Source organism: Carassius gibelio, chromosome B10 (assembly GCF_023724105.1).
Source record: "Carassius gibelio isolate Cgi1373 ecotype wild population from Czech Republic chromosome B10, carGib1.2-hapl.c, whole genome shotgun sequence".
Lineage (NCBI taxonomy): Eukaryota > Metazoa > Chordata > Actinopteri > Cypriniformes > Cyprinidae > Carassius > Carassius gibelio.
This window is the reverse complement of record NC_068405.1, coordinates 3,251,282-3,266,628: the sequence shown is the minus strand read 5'-3', so window position 1 is coordinate 3,266,628 and position 15,347 is coordinate 3,251,282. Positions and strand designations below refer to the sequence as shown.

Below are 15,347 nucleotides of genomic sequence, written 5' to 3'. Positions count from 1 at the left end.
ATTATGCAGACCACCTTGCATCACTCGGGTCACGCAGACAACTTCTCACCTCTTTTTCTCACACTGACTTAAAGAATAAGGAAGCGGTTCTCCATTCCAGTCCTCGCTCCCCAAAGGTCTGCATATTTTGCATGTCTCTCTTTGTTAGCACACCTGATTTGGATAATCAGCTCATTAGAAGTGAGCTCCTTGCGATTGACATGGTCCCTACACAGTGTTCATTGCTCCCCACTCCCTGAGCAGGGGAAATCCGTCGAAGTTTACTTCACTTTGGAACATTGGTTCACGGATTTGCGCTGCGCAACGTCTTCACACATGGACAAGTGTGACATCATATACCTCTGTATACCTCTGTACACCTCTGTGTTAGTCACTTTGAACTGAACGTACACATACGCTCTGAACTTGAATCACGGAGGGATGTCATGTGATGTCCACTTCTCAGGGCACTTACGTTTGAATGGAACAAATGTCTGAAGCTATACGAGAAACATACAAAATCTGAAGAGCAGGGGGCTCGAGGACTGGAATTGAGAACCGCTGGTCTAAGTGACATCTGACAGTTTCAGCTGTCCTCCCTAACATCCCTCTACATGTTAGATACAGCCACATTTTTAGGTCAGTTAAGAGGCCAACTTGCGTTCGTTAGCCTTTAACACTGTCTCGAGGTCTTTGATTGCTTCCACGTTAGTTCATGTTCCTTCTTTTATTGATGCTGCACTAGCTCTTTTTTCTCGGCCCAGCACAGGAAGGCTCGTTGGTCTAGGGGTATGATTCTCGCTTTGGGTGCGAGAGGTCCCGGGTTCAAATCCCGGACGAGCCCTTGGTCGGGATAAAACGTGAAGCTTTGTTGTCTCATTGCGTTCACTAACATTGAGGCAGTTTTTTATTCAATCGGGTAGAGACAGATGGCTAAGGGAGGCCGGTTAGCTCAGATGGTTAGAGCGTGGTGCTAATAACGCCAAGGTCGCGGGTTCGATCCCCGTACTGGCCAGCTGTTTTTATTGTCTGGGGGCTCATCTCTGCTCTGCTCTTCTCCTGTGACAAAGAGTAGGGTGATCTCACTGAAATCCCTGCTTGCTAAGCAGGAGCTTGTAGTGGCCGAAATAGCTCAGTTGGGAGAGCGTTAGACTGAAGATCTAAAGGTCCCTGGTTCGATCCCGGGTTTCGGCAAAATCTCCCACTCTTTTCCGTTTTTTGAGGCGGGCCAGTGACCAAAAATCACTGGGTTCCAACTTCTCTGTATAACTGCTTCCCCACTGCCACGGAGCTATCTGTTTCCCAGTTGGCCACCAAACAAGCAGTTTCGGTTCCATGGTGTAATGGTCAGCACTCTGGGCTTTGAATCCAGCGAACTGAGTTCGAATCTCGGTGGAACCTGTGTGCTTTCTTGCCGCAGGAAAAGATAAAAACAGCACTAGGTTGTCACTGGTGACAGTCTTTGTGGCCCTGTGAGCAACGGCTGCTCCAGGTAAGGTTTCATGGTGTAATGGTTAGCACTCTGAATCCAGTGATCCGAGTTCAAATCGCGGTGGGACCACTTTTTGCAACCAATTTGCGCAGGACCATGTCTGAAATACTTTTTGGCAGCTTTGAGTCCAAAAAAATTTACTAACGTAGAGACTGTGGCAGCATTGCATCGATGCCCAGTCGGTCTCTTTAGGGCACTGGTTCTCAAACCTGTCCTGGAGGCACCCCTGCCCTGCACAGTTTGATTGTCTGCCTTATTAGACACACCCAAATAAGGTCTTGCGGTCTCTATAAAAGAGTTGATGATTTGAAACAGGTGTGATAGATGAGGGAAACATTCAAAATGTGTAGGGCAGGGGTGCCTCCAGGACAGGTTTGAAAACCACTGCTTTAGGGAACTGTGTGTAAAATGGCAATGTTTTGCAACCAATTTGCACAGGACCATGTCTGAAATACTTTTTGGCAGCTGTGAGCCCCAAAAAAAGCTAACGTGGGAGTGTCGCAGCATTGCGTCAGTGCTCAGTCGGTCTCTTTAGGGCAATGGTTTTCAAACCTTTCCTGGAGGCAACCCTGTCCTGAACATTTCGTATGTCTCCCTTATTAGACACACCCAAATCAGGTCTTGCAGTCTCTATTAATGAGCTGATGATTTGAAACTGGTGTGTTAGATGAGGGGAAATGCAAAATGTGCAGGGCAGGGATGCCTCCAGGAAAGGGTTGAAAACCACTGATTTAGGGATGTGTGAGTAAAAGGGCAGGAGCCAACTTGGAGAATGCGGGCATCGATCCCGCTACCTCTCGCATGCTAAGCGAGCTCTCTACCATTTGAGCTAATTCCCCTGGCCTTTCAAGAATGACGAGCATAGCTGCGAATGACCGGCTTGATGCAAAGAGGCCGTCCCTCCTCTGGGCTTGCACCTTTGCACTGGCCGCGATTGTGTTGTCGAATTAACAAAGAGATTTAGCTTTTGTGTTAAAGGACCTTCTCGGTCTTGTTACGCCAGTATGCATGTGCGGATTCTTGTATTATGCAGACCACCTTGCATCACTCGGGTCACGCAGACAACTTCTCACCTCTTTTTCTCACACTGACTTAAAGAATAAGGAAGCGGTTCTCCATTCCAGTCCTCGCTCCCCAAAGGTCTGCATATTTTGCATGTCTCTCTTTGTTAGCACACCTGATTTGGATAATCAGCTCATTAGAAGTGAGCTCCTTGCGATTGACATGGTCCCTACACAGTGTTCATTGCTCCCCACTCCCTGAGCAGGGGAAATCCGTCGAAGTTTACTTCACTTTGGAACATTGGTTCACGGATTTGCGCTGCGCAACGTCTTCACACATGGACAAGTGTGACATCATATACCTCTGTATACCTCTGTACACCTCTGTGTTAGTCACTTTGAACTGAACGTACACATACGCTCTGAACTTGAATCACGGAGGGATGTCATGTGATGTCCACTTCTCAGGGTACTTACGTTTGAATGGAACAAATGTCTGAAGCTATACGAGAAACATACAAAATCTGAAGAGCAGGGGGCTCGAGGACTGGAATTGAGAACCGCTGGTCTAAGTGACATTTGACAGTTTCAGCTGTCCTCCCTAACATCCCTCTACATGTTAGATACAGCCACATTTTTAGGTCAGTTAAGAGGCCAACTTGCGTTCGTTAGCCTTTAACACTGTCTCGAGGTCTTTGATTGCTTCCACGTTAGTTCATGTTCCTTCTTTTATTGATGCTGCACTAGCTCTTTTTTCTCGGCCCAGCACAGGAAGGCTCGTTGGTCTAGGGGTATGATTCTCGCTTTGGGTGCGAGAGGTCCCGGGTTCAAATCCCGGACGAGCCCTTGGTCGGGATAAAACGTGAAGCTTTGTTATCTCATTGCGTTCACTAACATTGAGGCAGTTTTTTATTCAATCGGGTAGAGTCAGATGGCTAAGGGAGGCCGGTTAGCTCAGATGGTTAGAGCGTGGTGCTAATAACGCCAAGGTCGCGGGTTCGATCCCCGTACTGGCCAGCTGTTTTTATTGTCTGGGGGCTCATCTCTGCTCTGCTCTTCTCCTGTGACAAAGAGTAGGGTGATCTCACTGAAATCCCTGCTTGCTAAGCAGGAGCTTGTTGTGGCCGAAATAGCTCAGTTGGGAGAGCGTTAGACTGAAGATCTAAAGGTCCCTGGTTCGATCCCGGGTTTCGGCAAAATCTCCCACTCTTTTCCGTTTTTTGAGGCGGGCCAGTGACCAAAAATCACTGGGTTCCAACTTCTCTGTATAACTGCTTCCCCACTGCCACGGAGCTATCTGTTTCCCAGTTGGCCACCAAACAAGCAGTTTCGGTTCCATGGTGTAATGGTCAGCACTCTGGGCTTTGAATCCAGCGATCTGAGTTCGAATCTCGGTGGAACCTGTGTGCTTTCTTGCCGCAGGAAAAGATAAAAACAGCACTAGGTTGTCACTGGTGACAGTCTTTGTGGCCCTGTGAGCAACGGCTGCTCCAGGTAAGGTTTCATGGTGTAATGGTTAGCACTCTGAATCCAGTGATCCGAGTTTAAATCGTGGTGGGACCACTTTTTGCAACCAATTTGCGCAGGACCATGTCTGAAATACTTTTTGGCAGCTTTGAGTCCAAAAAAATTAACTAACGTAGAGACTGTGGCAGCATTGCATCGATGCCCAGTCGGTCTCTTTAGGGCACTGGTTCTCAAACCTGTCCTGGAGGCACCCCTGCCCTGCACAGTTTGATTGTCTGCCTTATTAGACACACCCAAATAAGGTCTTGCGGTCTCTATAAAAGAGTTGATGATTTGAAACAGGTGTGATAGATGAGGGAAACATTCAAAATGTGTAGGGCAGGGGTGCCTCCAGGACAGGTTTGAAAACCACTGCTTTAGGGAACTGTGTGTAAAATGGCAATGTTTTGCAACCAATTTGCACAGGACCATGTCTGAAATACTTTTTGGCAGCTGTGAGCCCCAAAAAAAGCTAACGTGGGAGTGTCGCAGCATTGCGTCAGTGCTCAGTCGGTCTCTTTAGGGCAATGGTTTTCAAACCTTTCCTGGAGGCAACCCTGTCCTGAACATTTCGTATGTCTCCCTTATTAGACACACCCAAATCAGGTCTTGCAGTCTCTATTAATGAGCTGATGATTTGAAACTGGTGTGTTAGATGAGGGGAAATGCAAAATGTGCAGGGCAGGGATGCCTCCAGGAAAGGGTTGAAAACCACTGATTTAGGGATGTGTGAGTAAAAGGGCAGGAGCCAACTTGGAGAATGCGGGCATCGATCCCGCTACCTCTCGCATGCTAAGCGAGCGCTCTACCATTTGAGCTAATTCCCCTGGCCTTTCAAGAATGACGAGCATAGCTGCGAATGACCGGCTTGATGCAAAGAGGCCGTCCCTCCTCTGGGCTTGCACCTTTGCACTGGCCGCGATTGTGTTGTCGAATTAACAAAGAGATTTAGCTTTTGTGTTAAAGGACCTTCTCGGTCTTGTTACGCCAGTATGCATGTGCGGATTCTTGTATTATGCAGACCACCTTGCATCACTCGGGTCACGCAGACAACTTCTCACCTCTTTTTCTCACACTGACTTAAAGAATAAGGAAGCGGTTCTCCATTCCAGTCCTCGCTCCCCAAAGGTCTGCATATTTTGCATGTCTCTCTTTGTTAGCACACCTGATTTGGATAATCAGCTCATTAGAAGTGAGCTCCTTGCGATTGACATGGTCCCTACACAGTGTTCATTGCTCCCCACTCCCTGAGCAGGGGAAATCCGTCGAAGTTTACTTCACTTTGGAACATTGGTTCACGGATTTGCGCTGCGCAACGTCTTCACACATGGACAAGTGTGACATCATATACCTCTGTATACCTCTGTACACCTCTGTGTTAGTCACTTTGAACTGAACGTACACATACGCTCTGAACTTGAATCACGGAGGGATGTCATGTGATGTCCACTTCTCAGGGCACTTACGTTTGAATGGAACAAATGTCTGAAGCTATACGAGAAACATACAAAATCTGAAGAGCAGGGGGCTCGAGGACTGGAATTGAGAACCGCTGGTCTAAGTGACATCTGACAGTTTCAGCTGTCCTCCCTAACATCCCTCTACATGTTAGATACAGCCACATTTTTAGGTCAGTTAAGAGGCCAACTTGCGTTCGTTAGCCTTTAACACTGTCTCGAGGTCTTTGATTGCTTCCACGTTAGTTCATGTTCCTTCTTTTATTGATGCTGCACTAGCTCTTTTTTCTCGGCCCAGCACAGGAAGGCTCGTTGGTCTAGGGGTATGATTCTCGCTTTGGGTGCGAGAGGTCCCGGGTTCAAATCCCGGACGAGCCCTTGGTCGGGATAAAACGTGAAGCTTTGTTGTCTCATTGCGTTCACTAACATTGAGGCAGTTTTTTATTCAATCGGGTAGAGACAGATGGCTAAGGGAGGCCGGTTAGCTCAGATGGTTAGAGCGTGGTGCTAATAACGCCAAGGTCGCGGGTTCGATCCCCGTACTGGCCAGCTGTTTTTATTGTCTGGGGGCTCATCTCTGCTCTGCTCTTCTCCTGTGACAAAGAGTAGGGTGATCTCACTGAAATCCCTGCTTGCTAAGCAGGAGCTTGTAGTGGCCGAAATAGCTCAGTTGGGAGAGCGTTAGACTGAAGATCTAAAGGTCCCTGGTTCGATCCCGGGTTTCGGCAAAATCTCCCACTCTTTTCCGTTTTTTGAGGCGGGCCAGTGACCAAAAATCACTGGGTTCCAACTTCTCTGTATAACTGCTTCCCCACTGCCACGGAGCTATCTGTTTCCCAGTTGGCCACCAAACAAGCAGTTTCGGTTCCATGGTGTAATGGTCAGCACTCTGGGCTTTGAATCCAGCGAACTGAGTTCGAATCTCGGTGGAACCTGTGTGCTTTCTTGCCGCAGGAAAAGATAAAAACAGCACTAGGTTGTCACTGGTGACAGTCTTTGTGGCCCTGTGAGCAACGGCTGCTCCAGGTAAGGTTTCATGGTGTAATGGTTAGCACTCTGAATCCAGTGATCCGAGTTCAAATCGCGGTGGGACCACTTTTTGCAACCAATTTGCGCAGGACCATGTCTGAAATACTTTTTGGCAGCTTTGAGTCCAAAAAAATTAACTAACGTAGAGACTGTGGCAGCATTGCATCGATGCCCAGTCGGTCTCTTTAGGGCACTGGTTCTCAAACCTGTCCTGGAGGCACCCCTGCCCTGCACAGTTTGATTGTCTGCCTTATTAGACACACCCAAATAAGGTCTTGCGGTCTCTATAAAAGAGTTGATGATTTGAAACAGGTGTGATAGATGAGGGAAACATTCAAAATGTGTAGGGCAGGGGTGCCTCCAGGACAGGTTTGAAAACCACTGCTTTAGGGAACTGTGTGTAAAATGGCAATGTTTTGCAACCAATTTGCACAGGACCATGTCTGAAATACTTTTTGGCAGCTGTGAGCCCCAAAAAAAGCTAACGTGGGAGTGTCGCAGCATTGCGTCAGTGCTCAGTCGGTCTCTTTAGGGCAATGGTTTTCAAACCTTTCCTGGAGGCAACCCTGTCCTGAACATTTCGTATGTCTCCCTTATTAGACACACCCAAATCAGGTCTTGCAGTCTCTATTAATGAGCTGATGATTTGAAACTGGTGTGTTAGATGAGGGGAAATGCAAAATGTGCAGGGCAGGGATGCCTCCAGGAAAGGGTTGAAAACCACTGATTTAGGGATGTGTGAGTAAAAGGGCAGGAGCCAACTTGGAGAATGCGGGCATCGATCCCGCTACCTCTCGCATGCTAAGCGAGCTCTCTACCATTTGAGCTAATTCCCCTGGCCTTTCAAGAATGACGAGCATAGCTGCGAATGACCGGCTTGATGCAAAGAGGCCGTCCCTCCTCTGGGCTTGCACCTTTGCACTGGCCGCGATTGTGTTGTCGAATTAACAAAGAGATTTAGCTTTTGTGTTAAAGGACCTTCTCGGTCTTGTTACGCCAGTATGCATGTGCGGATTCTTGTATTATGCAGACCACCTTGCATCACTCGGGTCACGCAGACAACTTCTCACCTCTTTTTCTCACACTGACTTAAAGAATAAGGAAGCGGTTCTCCATTCCAGTCCTCGCTCCCCAAAGGTCTGCATATTTTGCATGTCTCTCTTTGTTAGCACACCTGATTTGGATAATCAGCTCATTAGAAGTGAGCTCCTTGCGATTGACATGGTCCCTACACAGTGTTCATTGCTCCCCACTCCCTGAGCAGGGGAAATCCGTCGAAGTTTACTTCACTTTGGAACATTGGTTCACGGATTTGCGCTGCGCAACGTCTTCACACATGGACAAGTGTGACATCATATACCTCTGTATACCTCTGTACACCTCTGTGTTAGTCACTTTGAACTGAACGTACACATACGCTCTGAACTTGAATCACGGAGGGATGTCATGTGATGTCCACTTCTCAGGGTACTTACGTTTGAATGGAACAAATGTCTGAAGCTATACGAGAAACATACAAAATCTGAAGAGCAGGGGGCTCGAGGACTGGAATTGAGAACCGCTGGTCTAAGTGACATTTGACAGTTTCAGCTGTCCTCCCTAACATCCCTCTACATGTTAGATACAGCCACATTTTTAGGTCAGTTAAGAGGCCAACTTGCGTTCGTTAGCCTTTAACACTGTCTCGAGGTCTTTGATTGCTTCCACGTTAGTTCATGTTCCTTCTTTTATTGATGCTGCACTAGCTCTTTTTTCTCGGCCCAGCACAGGAAGGCTCGTTGGTCTAGGGGTATGATTCTCGCTTTGGGTGCGAGAGGTCCCGGGTTCAAATCCCGGACGAGCCCTTGGTCGGGATAAAACGTGAAGCTTTGTTATCTCATTGCGTTCACTAACATTGAGGCAGTTTTTTATTCAATCGGGTAGAGTCAGATGGCTAAGGGAGGCCGGTTAGCTCAGATGGTTAGAGCGTGGTGCTAATAACGCCAAGGTCGCGGGTTCGATCCCCGTACTGGCCAGCTGTTTTTATTGTCTGGGGGCTCATCTCTGCTCTGCTCTTCTCCTGTGACAAAGAGTAGGGTGATCTCACTGAAATCCCTGCTTGCTAAGCAGGAGCTTGTTGTGGCCGAAATAGCTCAGTTGGGAGAGCGTTAGACTGAAGATCTAAAGGTCCCTGGTTCGATCCCGGGTTTCGGCAAAATCTCCCACTCTTTTCCGTTTTTTGAGGCGGGCCAGTGACCAAAAATCACTGGGTTCCAACTTCTCTGTATAACTGCTTCCCCACTGCCACGGAGCTATCTGTTTCCCAGTTGGCCACCAAACAAGCAGTTTCGGTTCCATGGTGTAATGGTCAGCACTCTGGGCTTTGAATCCAGCGATCTGAGTTCGAATCTCGGTGGAACCTGTGTGCTTTCTTGCCGCAGGAAAAGATAAAAACAGCACTAGGTTGTCACTGGTGACAGTCTTTGTGGCCCTGTGAGCAACGGCTGCTCCAGGTAAGGTTTCATGGTGTAATGGTTAGCACTCTGAATCCAGTGATCCGAGTTTAAATCGTGGTGGGACCACTTTTTGCAACCAATTTGCGCAGGACCATGTCTGAAATACTTTTTGGCAGCTTTGAGTCCAAAAAAATTAACTAACGTAGAGACTGTGGCAGCATTGCATCGATGCCCAGTCGGTCTCTTTAGGGCACTGGTTCTCAAACCTGTCCTGGAGGCACCCCTGCCCTGCACAGTTTGATTGTCTGCCTTATTAGACACACCCAAATAAGGTCTTGCGGTCTCTATAAAAGAGTTGATGATTTGAAACAGGTGTGATAGATGAGGGAAACATTCAAAATGTGTAGGGCAGGGGTGCCTCCAGGACAGGTTTGAAAACCACTGCTTTAGGGAACTGTGTGTAAAATGGCAATGTTTTGCAACCAATTTGCACAGGACCATGTCTGAAATACTTTTTGGCAGCTGTGAGCCCCAAAAAAAGCTAACGTGGGAGTGTCGCAGCATTGCGTCAGTGCTCAGTCGGTCTCTTTAGGGCAATGGTTTTCAAACCTTTCCTGGAGGCAACCCTGTCCTGAACATTTCGTATGTCTCCCTTATTAGACACACCCAAATCAGGTCTTGCAGTCTCTATTAATGAGCTGATGATTTGAAACTGGTGTGTTAGATGAGGGGAAATGCAAAATGTGCAGGGCAGGGATGCCTCCAGGAAAGGGTTGAAAACCACTGATTTAGGGATGTGTGAGTAAAAGGGCAGGAGCCAACTTGGAGAATGCGGGCATCGATCCCGCTACCTCTCGCATGCTAAGCGAGCGCTCTACCATTTGAGCTAATTCCCCTGGCCTTTCAAGAATGACGAGCATAGCTGCGAATGACCGGCTTGATGCAAAGAGGCCGTCCCTCCTCTGGGCTTGCACCTTTGCACTGGCCGCGATTGTGTTGTCGAATTAACAAAGAGATTTAGCTTTTGTGTTAAAGGACCTTCTCGGTCTTGTTACGCCAGTATGCATGTGCGGATTCTTGTATTATGCAGACCACCTTGCATCACTCGGGTCACGCAGACAACTTCTCACCTCTTTTTCTCACACTGACTTAAAGAATAAGGAAGCGGTTCTCCATTCCAGTCCTCGCTCCCCAAAGGTCTGCATATTTTGCATGTCTCTCTTTGTTAGCACACCTGATTTGGATAATCAGCTCATTAGAAGTGAGCTCCTTGCGATTGACATGGTCCCTACACAGTGTTCATTGCTCCCCACTCCCTGAGCAGGGGAAATCCGTCGAAGTTTACTTCACTTTGGAACATTGGTTCACGGATTTGCGCTGCGCAACGTCTTCACACATGGACAAGTGTGACATCATATACCTCTGTATACCTCTGTACACCTCTGTGTTAGTCACTTTGAACTGAACGTACACATACGCTCTGAACTTGAATCACGGAGGGATGTCATGTGATGTCCACTTCTCAGGGCACTTACGTTTGAATGGAACAAATGTCTGAAGCTATACGAGAAACATACAAAATCTGAAGAGCAGGGGGCTCGAGGACTGGAATTGAGAACCGCTGGTCTAAGTGACATCTGACAGTTTCAGCTGTCCTCCCTAACATCCCTCTACATGTTAGATACAGCCACATTTTTAGGTCAGTTAAGAGGCCAACTTGCGTTCGTTAGCCTTTAACACTGTCTCGAGGTCTTTGATTGCTTCCACGTTAGTTCATGTTCCTTCTTTTATTGATGCTGCACTAGCTCTTTTTTCTCGGCCCAGCACAGGAAGGCTCGTTGGTCTAGGGGTATGATTCTCGCTTTGGGTGCGAGAGGTCCCGGGTTCAAATCCCGGACGAGCCCTTGGTCGGGATAAAACGTGAAGCTTTGTTGTCTCATTGCGTTCACTAACATTGAGGCAGTTTTTTATTCAATCGGGTAGAGACAGATGGCTAAGGGAGGCCGGTTAGCTCAGATGGTTAGAGCGTGGTGCTAATAACGCCAAGGTCGCGGGTTCGATCCCCGTACTGGCCAGCTGTTTTTATTGTCTGGGGGCTCATCTCTGCTCTGCTCTTCTCCTGTGACAAAGAGTAGGGTGATCTCACTGAAATCCCTGCTTGCTAAGCAGGAGCTTGTAGTGGCCGAAATAGCTCAGTTGGGAGAGCGTTAGACTGAAGATCTAAAGGTCCCTGGTTCGATCCCGGGTTTCGGCAAAATCTCCCACTCTTTTCCGTTTTTTGAGGCGGGCCAGTGACCAAAAATCACTGGGTTCCAACTTCTCTGTATAACTGCTTCCCCACTGCCACGGAGCTATCTGTTTCCCAGTTGGCCACCAAACAAGCAGTTTCGGTTCCATGGTGTAATGGTCAGCACTCTGGGCTTTGAATCCAGCGAACTGAGTTCGAATCTCGGTGGAACCTGTGTGCTTTCTTGCCGCAGGAAAAGATAAAAACAGCACTAGGTTGTCACTGGTGACAGTCTTTGTGGCCCTGTGAGCAACGGCTGCTCCAGGTAAGGTTTCATGGTGTAATGGTTAGCACTCTGAATCCAGTGATCCGAGTTCAAATCGCGGTGGGACCACTTTTTGCAACCAATTTGCGCAGGACCATGTCTGAAATACTTTTTGGCAGCTTTGAGTCCAAAAAAATTAACTAACGTAGAGACTGTGGCAGCATTGCATCGATGCCCAGTCGGTCTCTTTAGGGCACTGGTTCTCAAACCTGTCCTGGAGGCACCCCTGCCCTGCACAGTTTGATTGTCTGCCTTATTAGACACACCCAAATAAGGTCTTGCGGTCTCTATAAAAGAGTTGATGATTTGAAACAGGTGTGATAGATGAGGGAAACATTCAAAATGTGTAGGGCAGGGGTGCCTCCAGGACAGGTTTGAAAACCACTGCTTTAGGGAACTGTGTGTAAAATGGCAATGTTTTGCAACCAATTTGCACAGGACCATGTCTGAAATACTTTTTGGCAGCTGTGAGCCCCAAAAAAAGCTAACGTGGGAGTGTCGCAGCATTGCGTCAGTGCTCAGTCGGTCTCTTTAGGGCAATGGTGTTCAAACCTTTCCTGGAGGCAACCCTGTCCTGAACATTTCGTATGTCTCCCTTATTAGACACACCCAAATCAGGTCTTGCAGTCTCTATTAATGAGCTGATGATTTGAAACTGGTGTGTTAGATGAGGGGAAATGCAAAATGTGCAGGGCAGGGATGCCTCCAGGAAAGGGTTGAAAACCACTGATTTAGGGATGTGTGAGTAAAAGGGCAGGAGCCAACTTGGAGAATGCGGGCATCGATCCCGCTACCTCTCGCATGCTAAGCGAGCTCTCTACCATTTGAGCTAATTCCCCTGGCCTTTCAAGAATGACGAGCATAGCTGCGAATGACCGGCTTGATGCAAAGAGGCCGTCCCTCCTCTGGGCTTGCACCTTTGCACTGGCCGCGATTGTGTTGTCGAATTAACAAAGAGATTTAGCTTTTGTGTTAAAGGACCTTCTCGGTCTTGTTACGCCAGTATGCATGTGCGGATTCTTGTATTATGCAGACCACCTTGCATCACTCGGGTCACGCAGACAACTTCTCACCTCTTTTTCTCACACTGACTTAAAGAATAAGGAAGCGGTTCTCCATTCCAGTCCTCGCTCCCCAAAGGTCTGCATATTTTGCATGTCTCTCTTTGTTAGCACACCTGATTTGGATAATCAGCTCATTAGAAGTGAGCTCCTTGCGATTGACATGGTCCCTACACAGTGTTCATTGCTCCCCACTCCCTGAGCAGGGGAAATCCGTCGAAGTTTACTTCACTTTGGAACATTGGTTCACGGATTTGCGCTGCGCAACGTCTTCACACATGGACAAGTGTGACATCATATACCTCTGTATACCTCTGTACACCTCTGTGTTAGTCACTTTGAACTGAACGTACACATACGCTCTGAACTTGAATCACGGAGGGATGTCATGTGATGTCCACTTCTCAGGGTACTTACGTTTGAATGGAACAAATGTCTGAAGCTATACGAGAAACATACAAAATCTGAAGAGCAGGGGGCTCGAGGACTGGAATTGAGAACCGCTGGTCTAAGTGACATTTGACAGTTTCAGCTGTCCTCCCTAACATCCCTCTACATGTTAGATACAGCCACATTTTTAGGTCAGTTAAGAGGCCAACTTGCGTTCGTTAGCCTTTAACACTGTCTCGAGGTCTTTGATTGCTTCCACGTTAGTTCATGTTCCTTCTTTTATTGATGCTGCACTAGCTCTTTTTTCTCGGCCCAGCACAGGAAGGCTCGTTGGTCTAGGGGTATGATTCTCGCTTTGGGTGCGAGAGGTCCCGGGTTCAAATCCCGGACGAGCCCTTGGTCGGGATAAAACGTGAAGCTTTGTTATCTCATTGCGTTCACTAACATTGAGGCAGTTTTTTATTCAATCGGGTAGAGTCAGATGGCTAAGGGAGGCCGGTTAGCTCAGATGGTTAGAGCGTGGTGCTAATAACGCCAAGGTCGCGGGTTCGATCCCCGTACTGGCCAGCTGTTTTTATTGTCTGGGGGCTCATCTCTGCTCTGCTCTTCTCCTGTGACAAAGAGTAGGGTGATCTCACTGAAATCCCTGCTTGCTAAGCAGGAGCTTGTTGTGGCCGAAATAGCTCAGTTGGGAGAGCGTTAGACTGAAGATCTAAAGGTCCCTGGTTCGATCCCGGGTTTCGGCAAAATCTCCCACTCTTTTCCGTTTTTTGAGGCGGGCCAGTGACCAAAAATCACTGGGTTCCAACTTCTCTGTATAACTGCTTCCCCACTGCCACGGAGCTATCTGTTTCCCAGTTGGCCACCAAACAAGCAGTTTCGGTTCCATGGTGTAATGGTCAGCACTCTGGGCTTTGAATCCAGCGATCTGAGTTCGAATCTCGGTGGAACCTGTGTGCTTTCTTGCCGCAGGAAAAGATAAAAACAGCACTAGGTTGTCACTGGTGACAGTCTTTGTGGCCCTGTGAGCAACGGCTGCTCCAGGTAAGGTTTCATGGTGTAATGGTTAGCACTCTGAATCCAGTGATCCGAGTTTAAATCGTGGTGGGACCACTTTTTGCAACCAATTTGCGCAGGACCATGTCTGAAATACTTTTTGGCAGCTTTGAGTCCAAAAAAATTAACTAACGTAGAGACTGTGGCAGCATTGCATCGATGCCCAGTCGGTCTCTTTAGGGCACTGGTTCTCAAACCTGTCCTGGAGGCACCCCTGCCCTGCACAGTTTGATTGTCTGCCTTATTAGACACACCCAAATAAGGTCTTGCGGTCTCTATAAAAGAGTTGATGATTTGAAACAGGTGTGATAGATGAGGGAAACATTCAAAATGTGTAGGGCAGGGGTGCCTCCAGGACAGGTTTGAAAACCACTGCTTTAGGGAACTGTGTGTAAAATGGCAATGTTTTGCAACCAATTTGCACAGGACCATGTCTGAAATACTTTTTGGCAGCTGTGAGCCCCAAAAAAAGCTAACGTGGGAGTGTCGCAGCATTGCGTCAGTGCTCAGTCGGTCTCTTTAGGGCAATGGTTTTCAAACCTTTCCTGGAGGCAACCCTGTCCTGAACATTTCGTATGTCTCCCTTATTAGACACACCCAAATCAGGTCTTGCAGTCTCTATTAATGAGCTGATGATTTGAAACTGGTGTGTTAGATGAGGGGAAATGCAAAATGTGCAGGGCAGGGATGCCTCCAGGAAAGGGTTGAAAACCACTGATTTAGGGATGTGTGAGTAAAAGGGCAGGAGCCAACTTGGAGAATGCGGGCATCGATCCCGCTACCTCTCGCATGCTAAGCGAGCGCTCTACCATTTGAGCTAATTCCCCTGGCCTTTCAAGAATGACGAGCATAGCTGCGAATGACCGGCTTGATGCAAAGAGGCCGTCCCTCCTCTGGGCTTGCACCTTTGCACTGGCCGCGATTGTGTTGTCGAATTAACAAAGAGATTTAGCTTTTGTGTTAAAGGACCTTCTCGGTCTTGTTACGCCAGTATGCATGTGCGGATTCTTGTATTATGCAGACCACCTTGCATCACTCGGGTCACGCAGACAACTTCTCACCTCTTTTTCTCACACTGACTTAAAGAATAAGGAAGCGGTTCTCCATTCCAGTCCTCGCTCCCCAAAGGTCTGCATATTTTGCATGTCTCTCTTTGTTAGCACACCTGATTTGGATAATCAGCTCATTAGAAGTGAGCTCCTTGCGATTGACATGGTCCCTACACAGTGTTCATTGCTCCCCACTCCCTGAGCAGGGGAAATCCGTCGAAGTTTACTTCACTTTGGAACATTGGTTCACGGATTTGCGCTGCGCAACGTCTTCACACATGGACAAGTGTGACATCATATACCTCTGTATACCTCTGTACACCTCTGTGTTAGTCACTTT

General features: G+C 47.9%; 27 non-coding genes across 27 annotated transcripts; 24 read left to right on the top strand and 3 right to left on the bottom strand.

The window, feature by feature from the left end:
- Window positions 1-751: 751 nt before the first annotated feature.
- trnap-ugg (transfer RNA proline (anticodon UGG)) lies at window positions 752-823 on the top strand. The gene has a single exon. It is a non-coding gene; the product is annotated as a tRNA-Pro (tRNA).
- A 97-nt stretch (window positions 824-920) lies between these two features.
- Window positions 921-994, top strand: trnai-aau (transfer RNA isoleucine (anticodon AAU)). Its single transcript has one exon. It is a non-coding gene; the product is annotated as a tRNA-Ile (tRNA).
- Window positions 995-1,100: 106 nt separating this feature from the next.
- Window positions 1,101-1,173, top strand: trnaf-gaa (transfer RNA phenylalanine (anticodon GAA)). Its single transcript has one exon. It is a non-coding gene; the product is annotated as a tRNA-Phe (tRNA).
- Window positions 1,174-1,308: 135 nt separating this feature from the next.
- Window positions 1,309-1,380, top strand: trnaq-uug (transfer RNA glutamine (anticodon UUG)). Its single transcript has one exon. It is a non-coding gene; the product is annotated as a tRNA-Gln (tRNA).
- Window positions 1,381-3,246: 1,866 nt separating this feature from the next.
- On the top strand, window positions 3,247-3,318 carry trnap-ugg (transfer RNA proline (anticodon UGG)). Its single transcript has one exon. It is a non-coding gene; the product is annotated as a tRNA-Pro (tRNA).
- A 97-nt stretch (window positions 3,319-3,415) lies between these two features.
- Window positions 3,416-3,489, top strand: trnai-aau (transfer RNA isoleucine (anticodon AAU)). The gene has a single exon. It is a non-coding gene; the product is annotated as a tRNA-Ile (tRNA).
- Window positions 3,490-3,595: 106 nt separating this feature from the next.
- On the top strand, window positions 3,596-3,668 carry trnaf-gaa (transfer RNA phenylalanine (anticodon GAA)). The gene has a single exon. It is a non-coding gene; the product is annotated as a tRNA-Phe (tRNA).
- A 135-nt stretch (window positions 3,669-3,803) lies between these two features.
- trnaq-uug (transfer RNA glutamine (anticodon UUG)) lies at window positions 3,804-3,875 on the top strand. The gene has a single exon. It is a non-coding gene; the product is annotated as a tRNA-Gln (tRNA).
- Window positions 3,876-4,732: 857 nt separating this feature from the next.
- Window positions 4,733-4,805, bottom strand: trnaa-agc (transfer RNA alanine (anticodon AGC)). Its single transcript has one exon. It is a non-coding gene; the product is annotated as a tRNA-Ala (tRNA).
- A 936-nt stretch (window positions 4,806-5,741) lies between these two features.
- On the top strand, window positions 5,742-5,813 carry trnap-ugg (transfer RNA proline (anticodon UGG)). The gene has a single exon. It is a non-coding gene; the product is annotated as a tRNA-Pro (tRNA).
- A 97-nt stretch (window positions 5,814-5,910) lies between these two features.
- trnai-aau (transfer RNA isoleucine (anticodon AAU)) lies at window positions 5,911-5,984 on the top strand. The gene has a single exon. It is a non-coding gene; the product is annotated as a tRNA-Ile (tRNA).
- A 106-nt stretch (window positions 5,985-6,090) lies between these two features.
- trnaf-gaa (transfer RNA phenylalanine (anticodon GAA)) lies at window positions 6,091-6,163 on the top strand. The gene has a single exon. It is a non-coding gene; the product is annotated as a tRNA-Phe (tRNA).
- Window positions 6,164-6,298: 135 nt separating this feature from the next.
- On the top strand, window positions 6,299-6,370 carry trnaq-uug (transfer RNA glutamine (anticodon UUG)). Its single transcript has one exon. It is a non-coding gene; the product is annotated as a tRNA-Gln (tRNA).
- Window positions 6,371-8,236: 1,866 nt separating this feature from the next.
- Window positions 8,237-8,308, top strand: trnap-ugg (transfer RNA proline (anticodon UGG)). Its single transcript has one exon. It is a non-coding gene; the product is annotated as a tRNA-Pro (tRNA).
- A 97-nt stretch (window positions 8,309-8,405) lies between these two features.
- trnai-aau (transfer RNA isoleucine (anticodon AAU)) lies at window positions 8,406-8,479 on the top strand. The gene has a single exon. It is a non-coding gene; the product is annotated as a tRNA-Ile (tRNA).
- A 106-nt stretch (window positions 8,480-8,585) lies between these two features.
- Window positions 8,586-8,658, top strand: trnaf-gaa (transfer RNA phenylalanine (anticodon GAA)). The gene has a single exon. It is a non-coding gene; the product is annotated as a tRNA-Phe (tRNA).
- A 135-nt stretch (window positions 8,659-8,793) lies between these two features.
- On the top strand, window positions 8,794-8,865 carry trnaq-uug (transfer RNA glutamine (anticodon UUG)). Its single transcript has one exon. It is a non-coding gene; the product is annotated as a tRNA-Gln (tRNA).
- Window positions 8,866-9,722: 857 nt separating this feature from the next.
- On the bottom strand, window positions 9,723-9,795 carry trnaa-agc (transfer RNA alanine (anticodon AGC)). Its single transcript has one exon. It is a non-coding gene; the product is annotated as a tRNA-Ala (tRNA).
- Window positions 9,796-10,731: 936 nt separating this feature from the next.
- trnap-ugg (transfer RNA proline (anticodon UGG)) lies at window positions 10,732-10,803 on the top strand. Its single transcript has one exon. It is a non-coding gene; the product is annotated as a tRNA-Pro (tRNA).
- A 97-nt stretch (window positions 10,804-10,900) lies between these two features.
- trnai-aau (transfer RNA isoleucine (anticodon AAU)) lies at window positions 10,901-10,974 on the top strand. The gene has a single exon. It is a non-coding gene; the product is annotated as a tRNA-Ile (tRNA).
- A 106-nt stretch (window positions 10,975-11,080) lies between these two features.
- Window positions 11,081-11,153, top strand: trnaf-gaa (transfer RNA phenylalanine (anticodon GAA)). The gene has a single exon. It is a non-coding gene; the product is annotated as a tRNA-Phe (tRNA).
- A 135-nt stretch (window positions 11,154-11,288) lies between these two features.
- Window positions 11,289-11,360, top strand: trnaq-uug (transfer RNA glutamine (anticodon UUG)). The gene has a single exon. It is a non-coding gene; the product is annotated as a tRNA-Gln (tRNA).
- A 1,866-nt stretch (window positions 11,361-13,226) lies between these two features.
- Window positions 13,227-13,298, top strand: trnap-ugg (transfer RNA proline (anticodon UGG)). Its single transcript has one exon. It is a non-coding gene; the product is annotated as a tRNA-Pro (tRNA).
- A 97-nt stretch (window positions 13,299-13,395) lies between these two features.
- trnai-aau (transfer RNA isoleucine (anticodon AAU)) lies at window positions 13,396-13,469 on the top strand. Its single transcript has one exon. It is a non-coding gene; the product is annotated as a tRNA-Ile (tRNA).
- A 106-nt stretch (window positions 13,470-13,575) lies between these two features.
- On the top strand, window positions 13,576-13,648 carry trnaf-gaa (transfer RNA phenylalanine (anticodon GAA)). The gene has a single exon. It is a non-coding gene; the product is annotated as a tRNA-Phe (tRNA).
- A 135-nt stretch (window positions 13,649-13,783) lies between these two features.
- Window positions 13,784-13,855, top strand: trnaq-uug (transfer RNA glutamine (anticodon UUG)). The gene has a single exon. It is a non-coding gene; the product is annotated as a tRNA-Gln (tRNA).
- Window positions 13,856-14,712: 857 nt separating this feature from the next.
- Window positions 14,713-14,785, bottom strand: trnaa-agc (transfer RNA alanine (anticodon AGC)). The gene has a single exon. It is a non-coding gene; the product is annotated as a tRNA-Ala (tRNA).
- Between the last annotated feature and the right edge of the window lie 562 nt (window positions 14,786-15,347).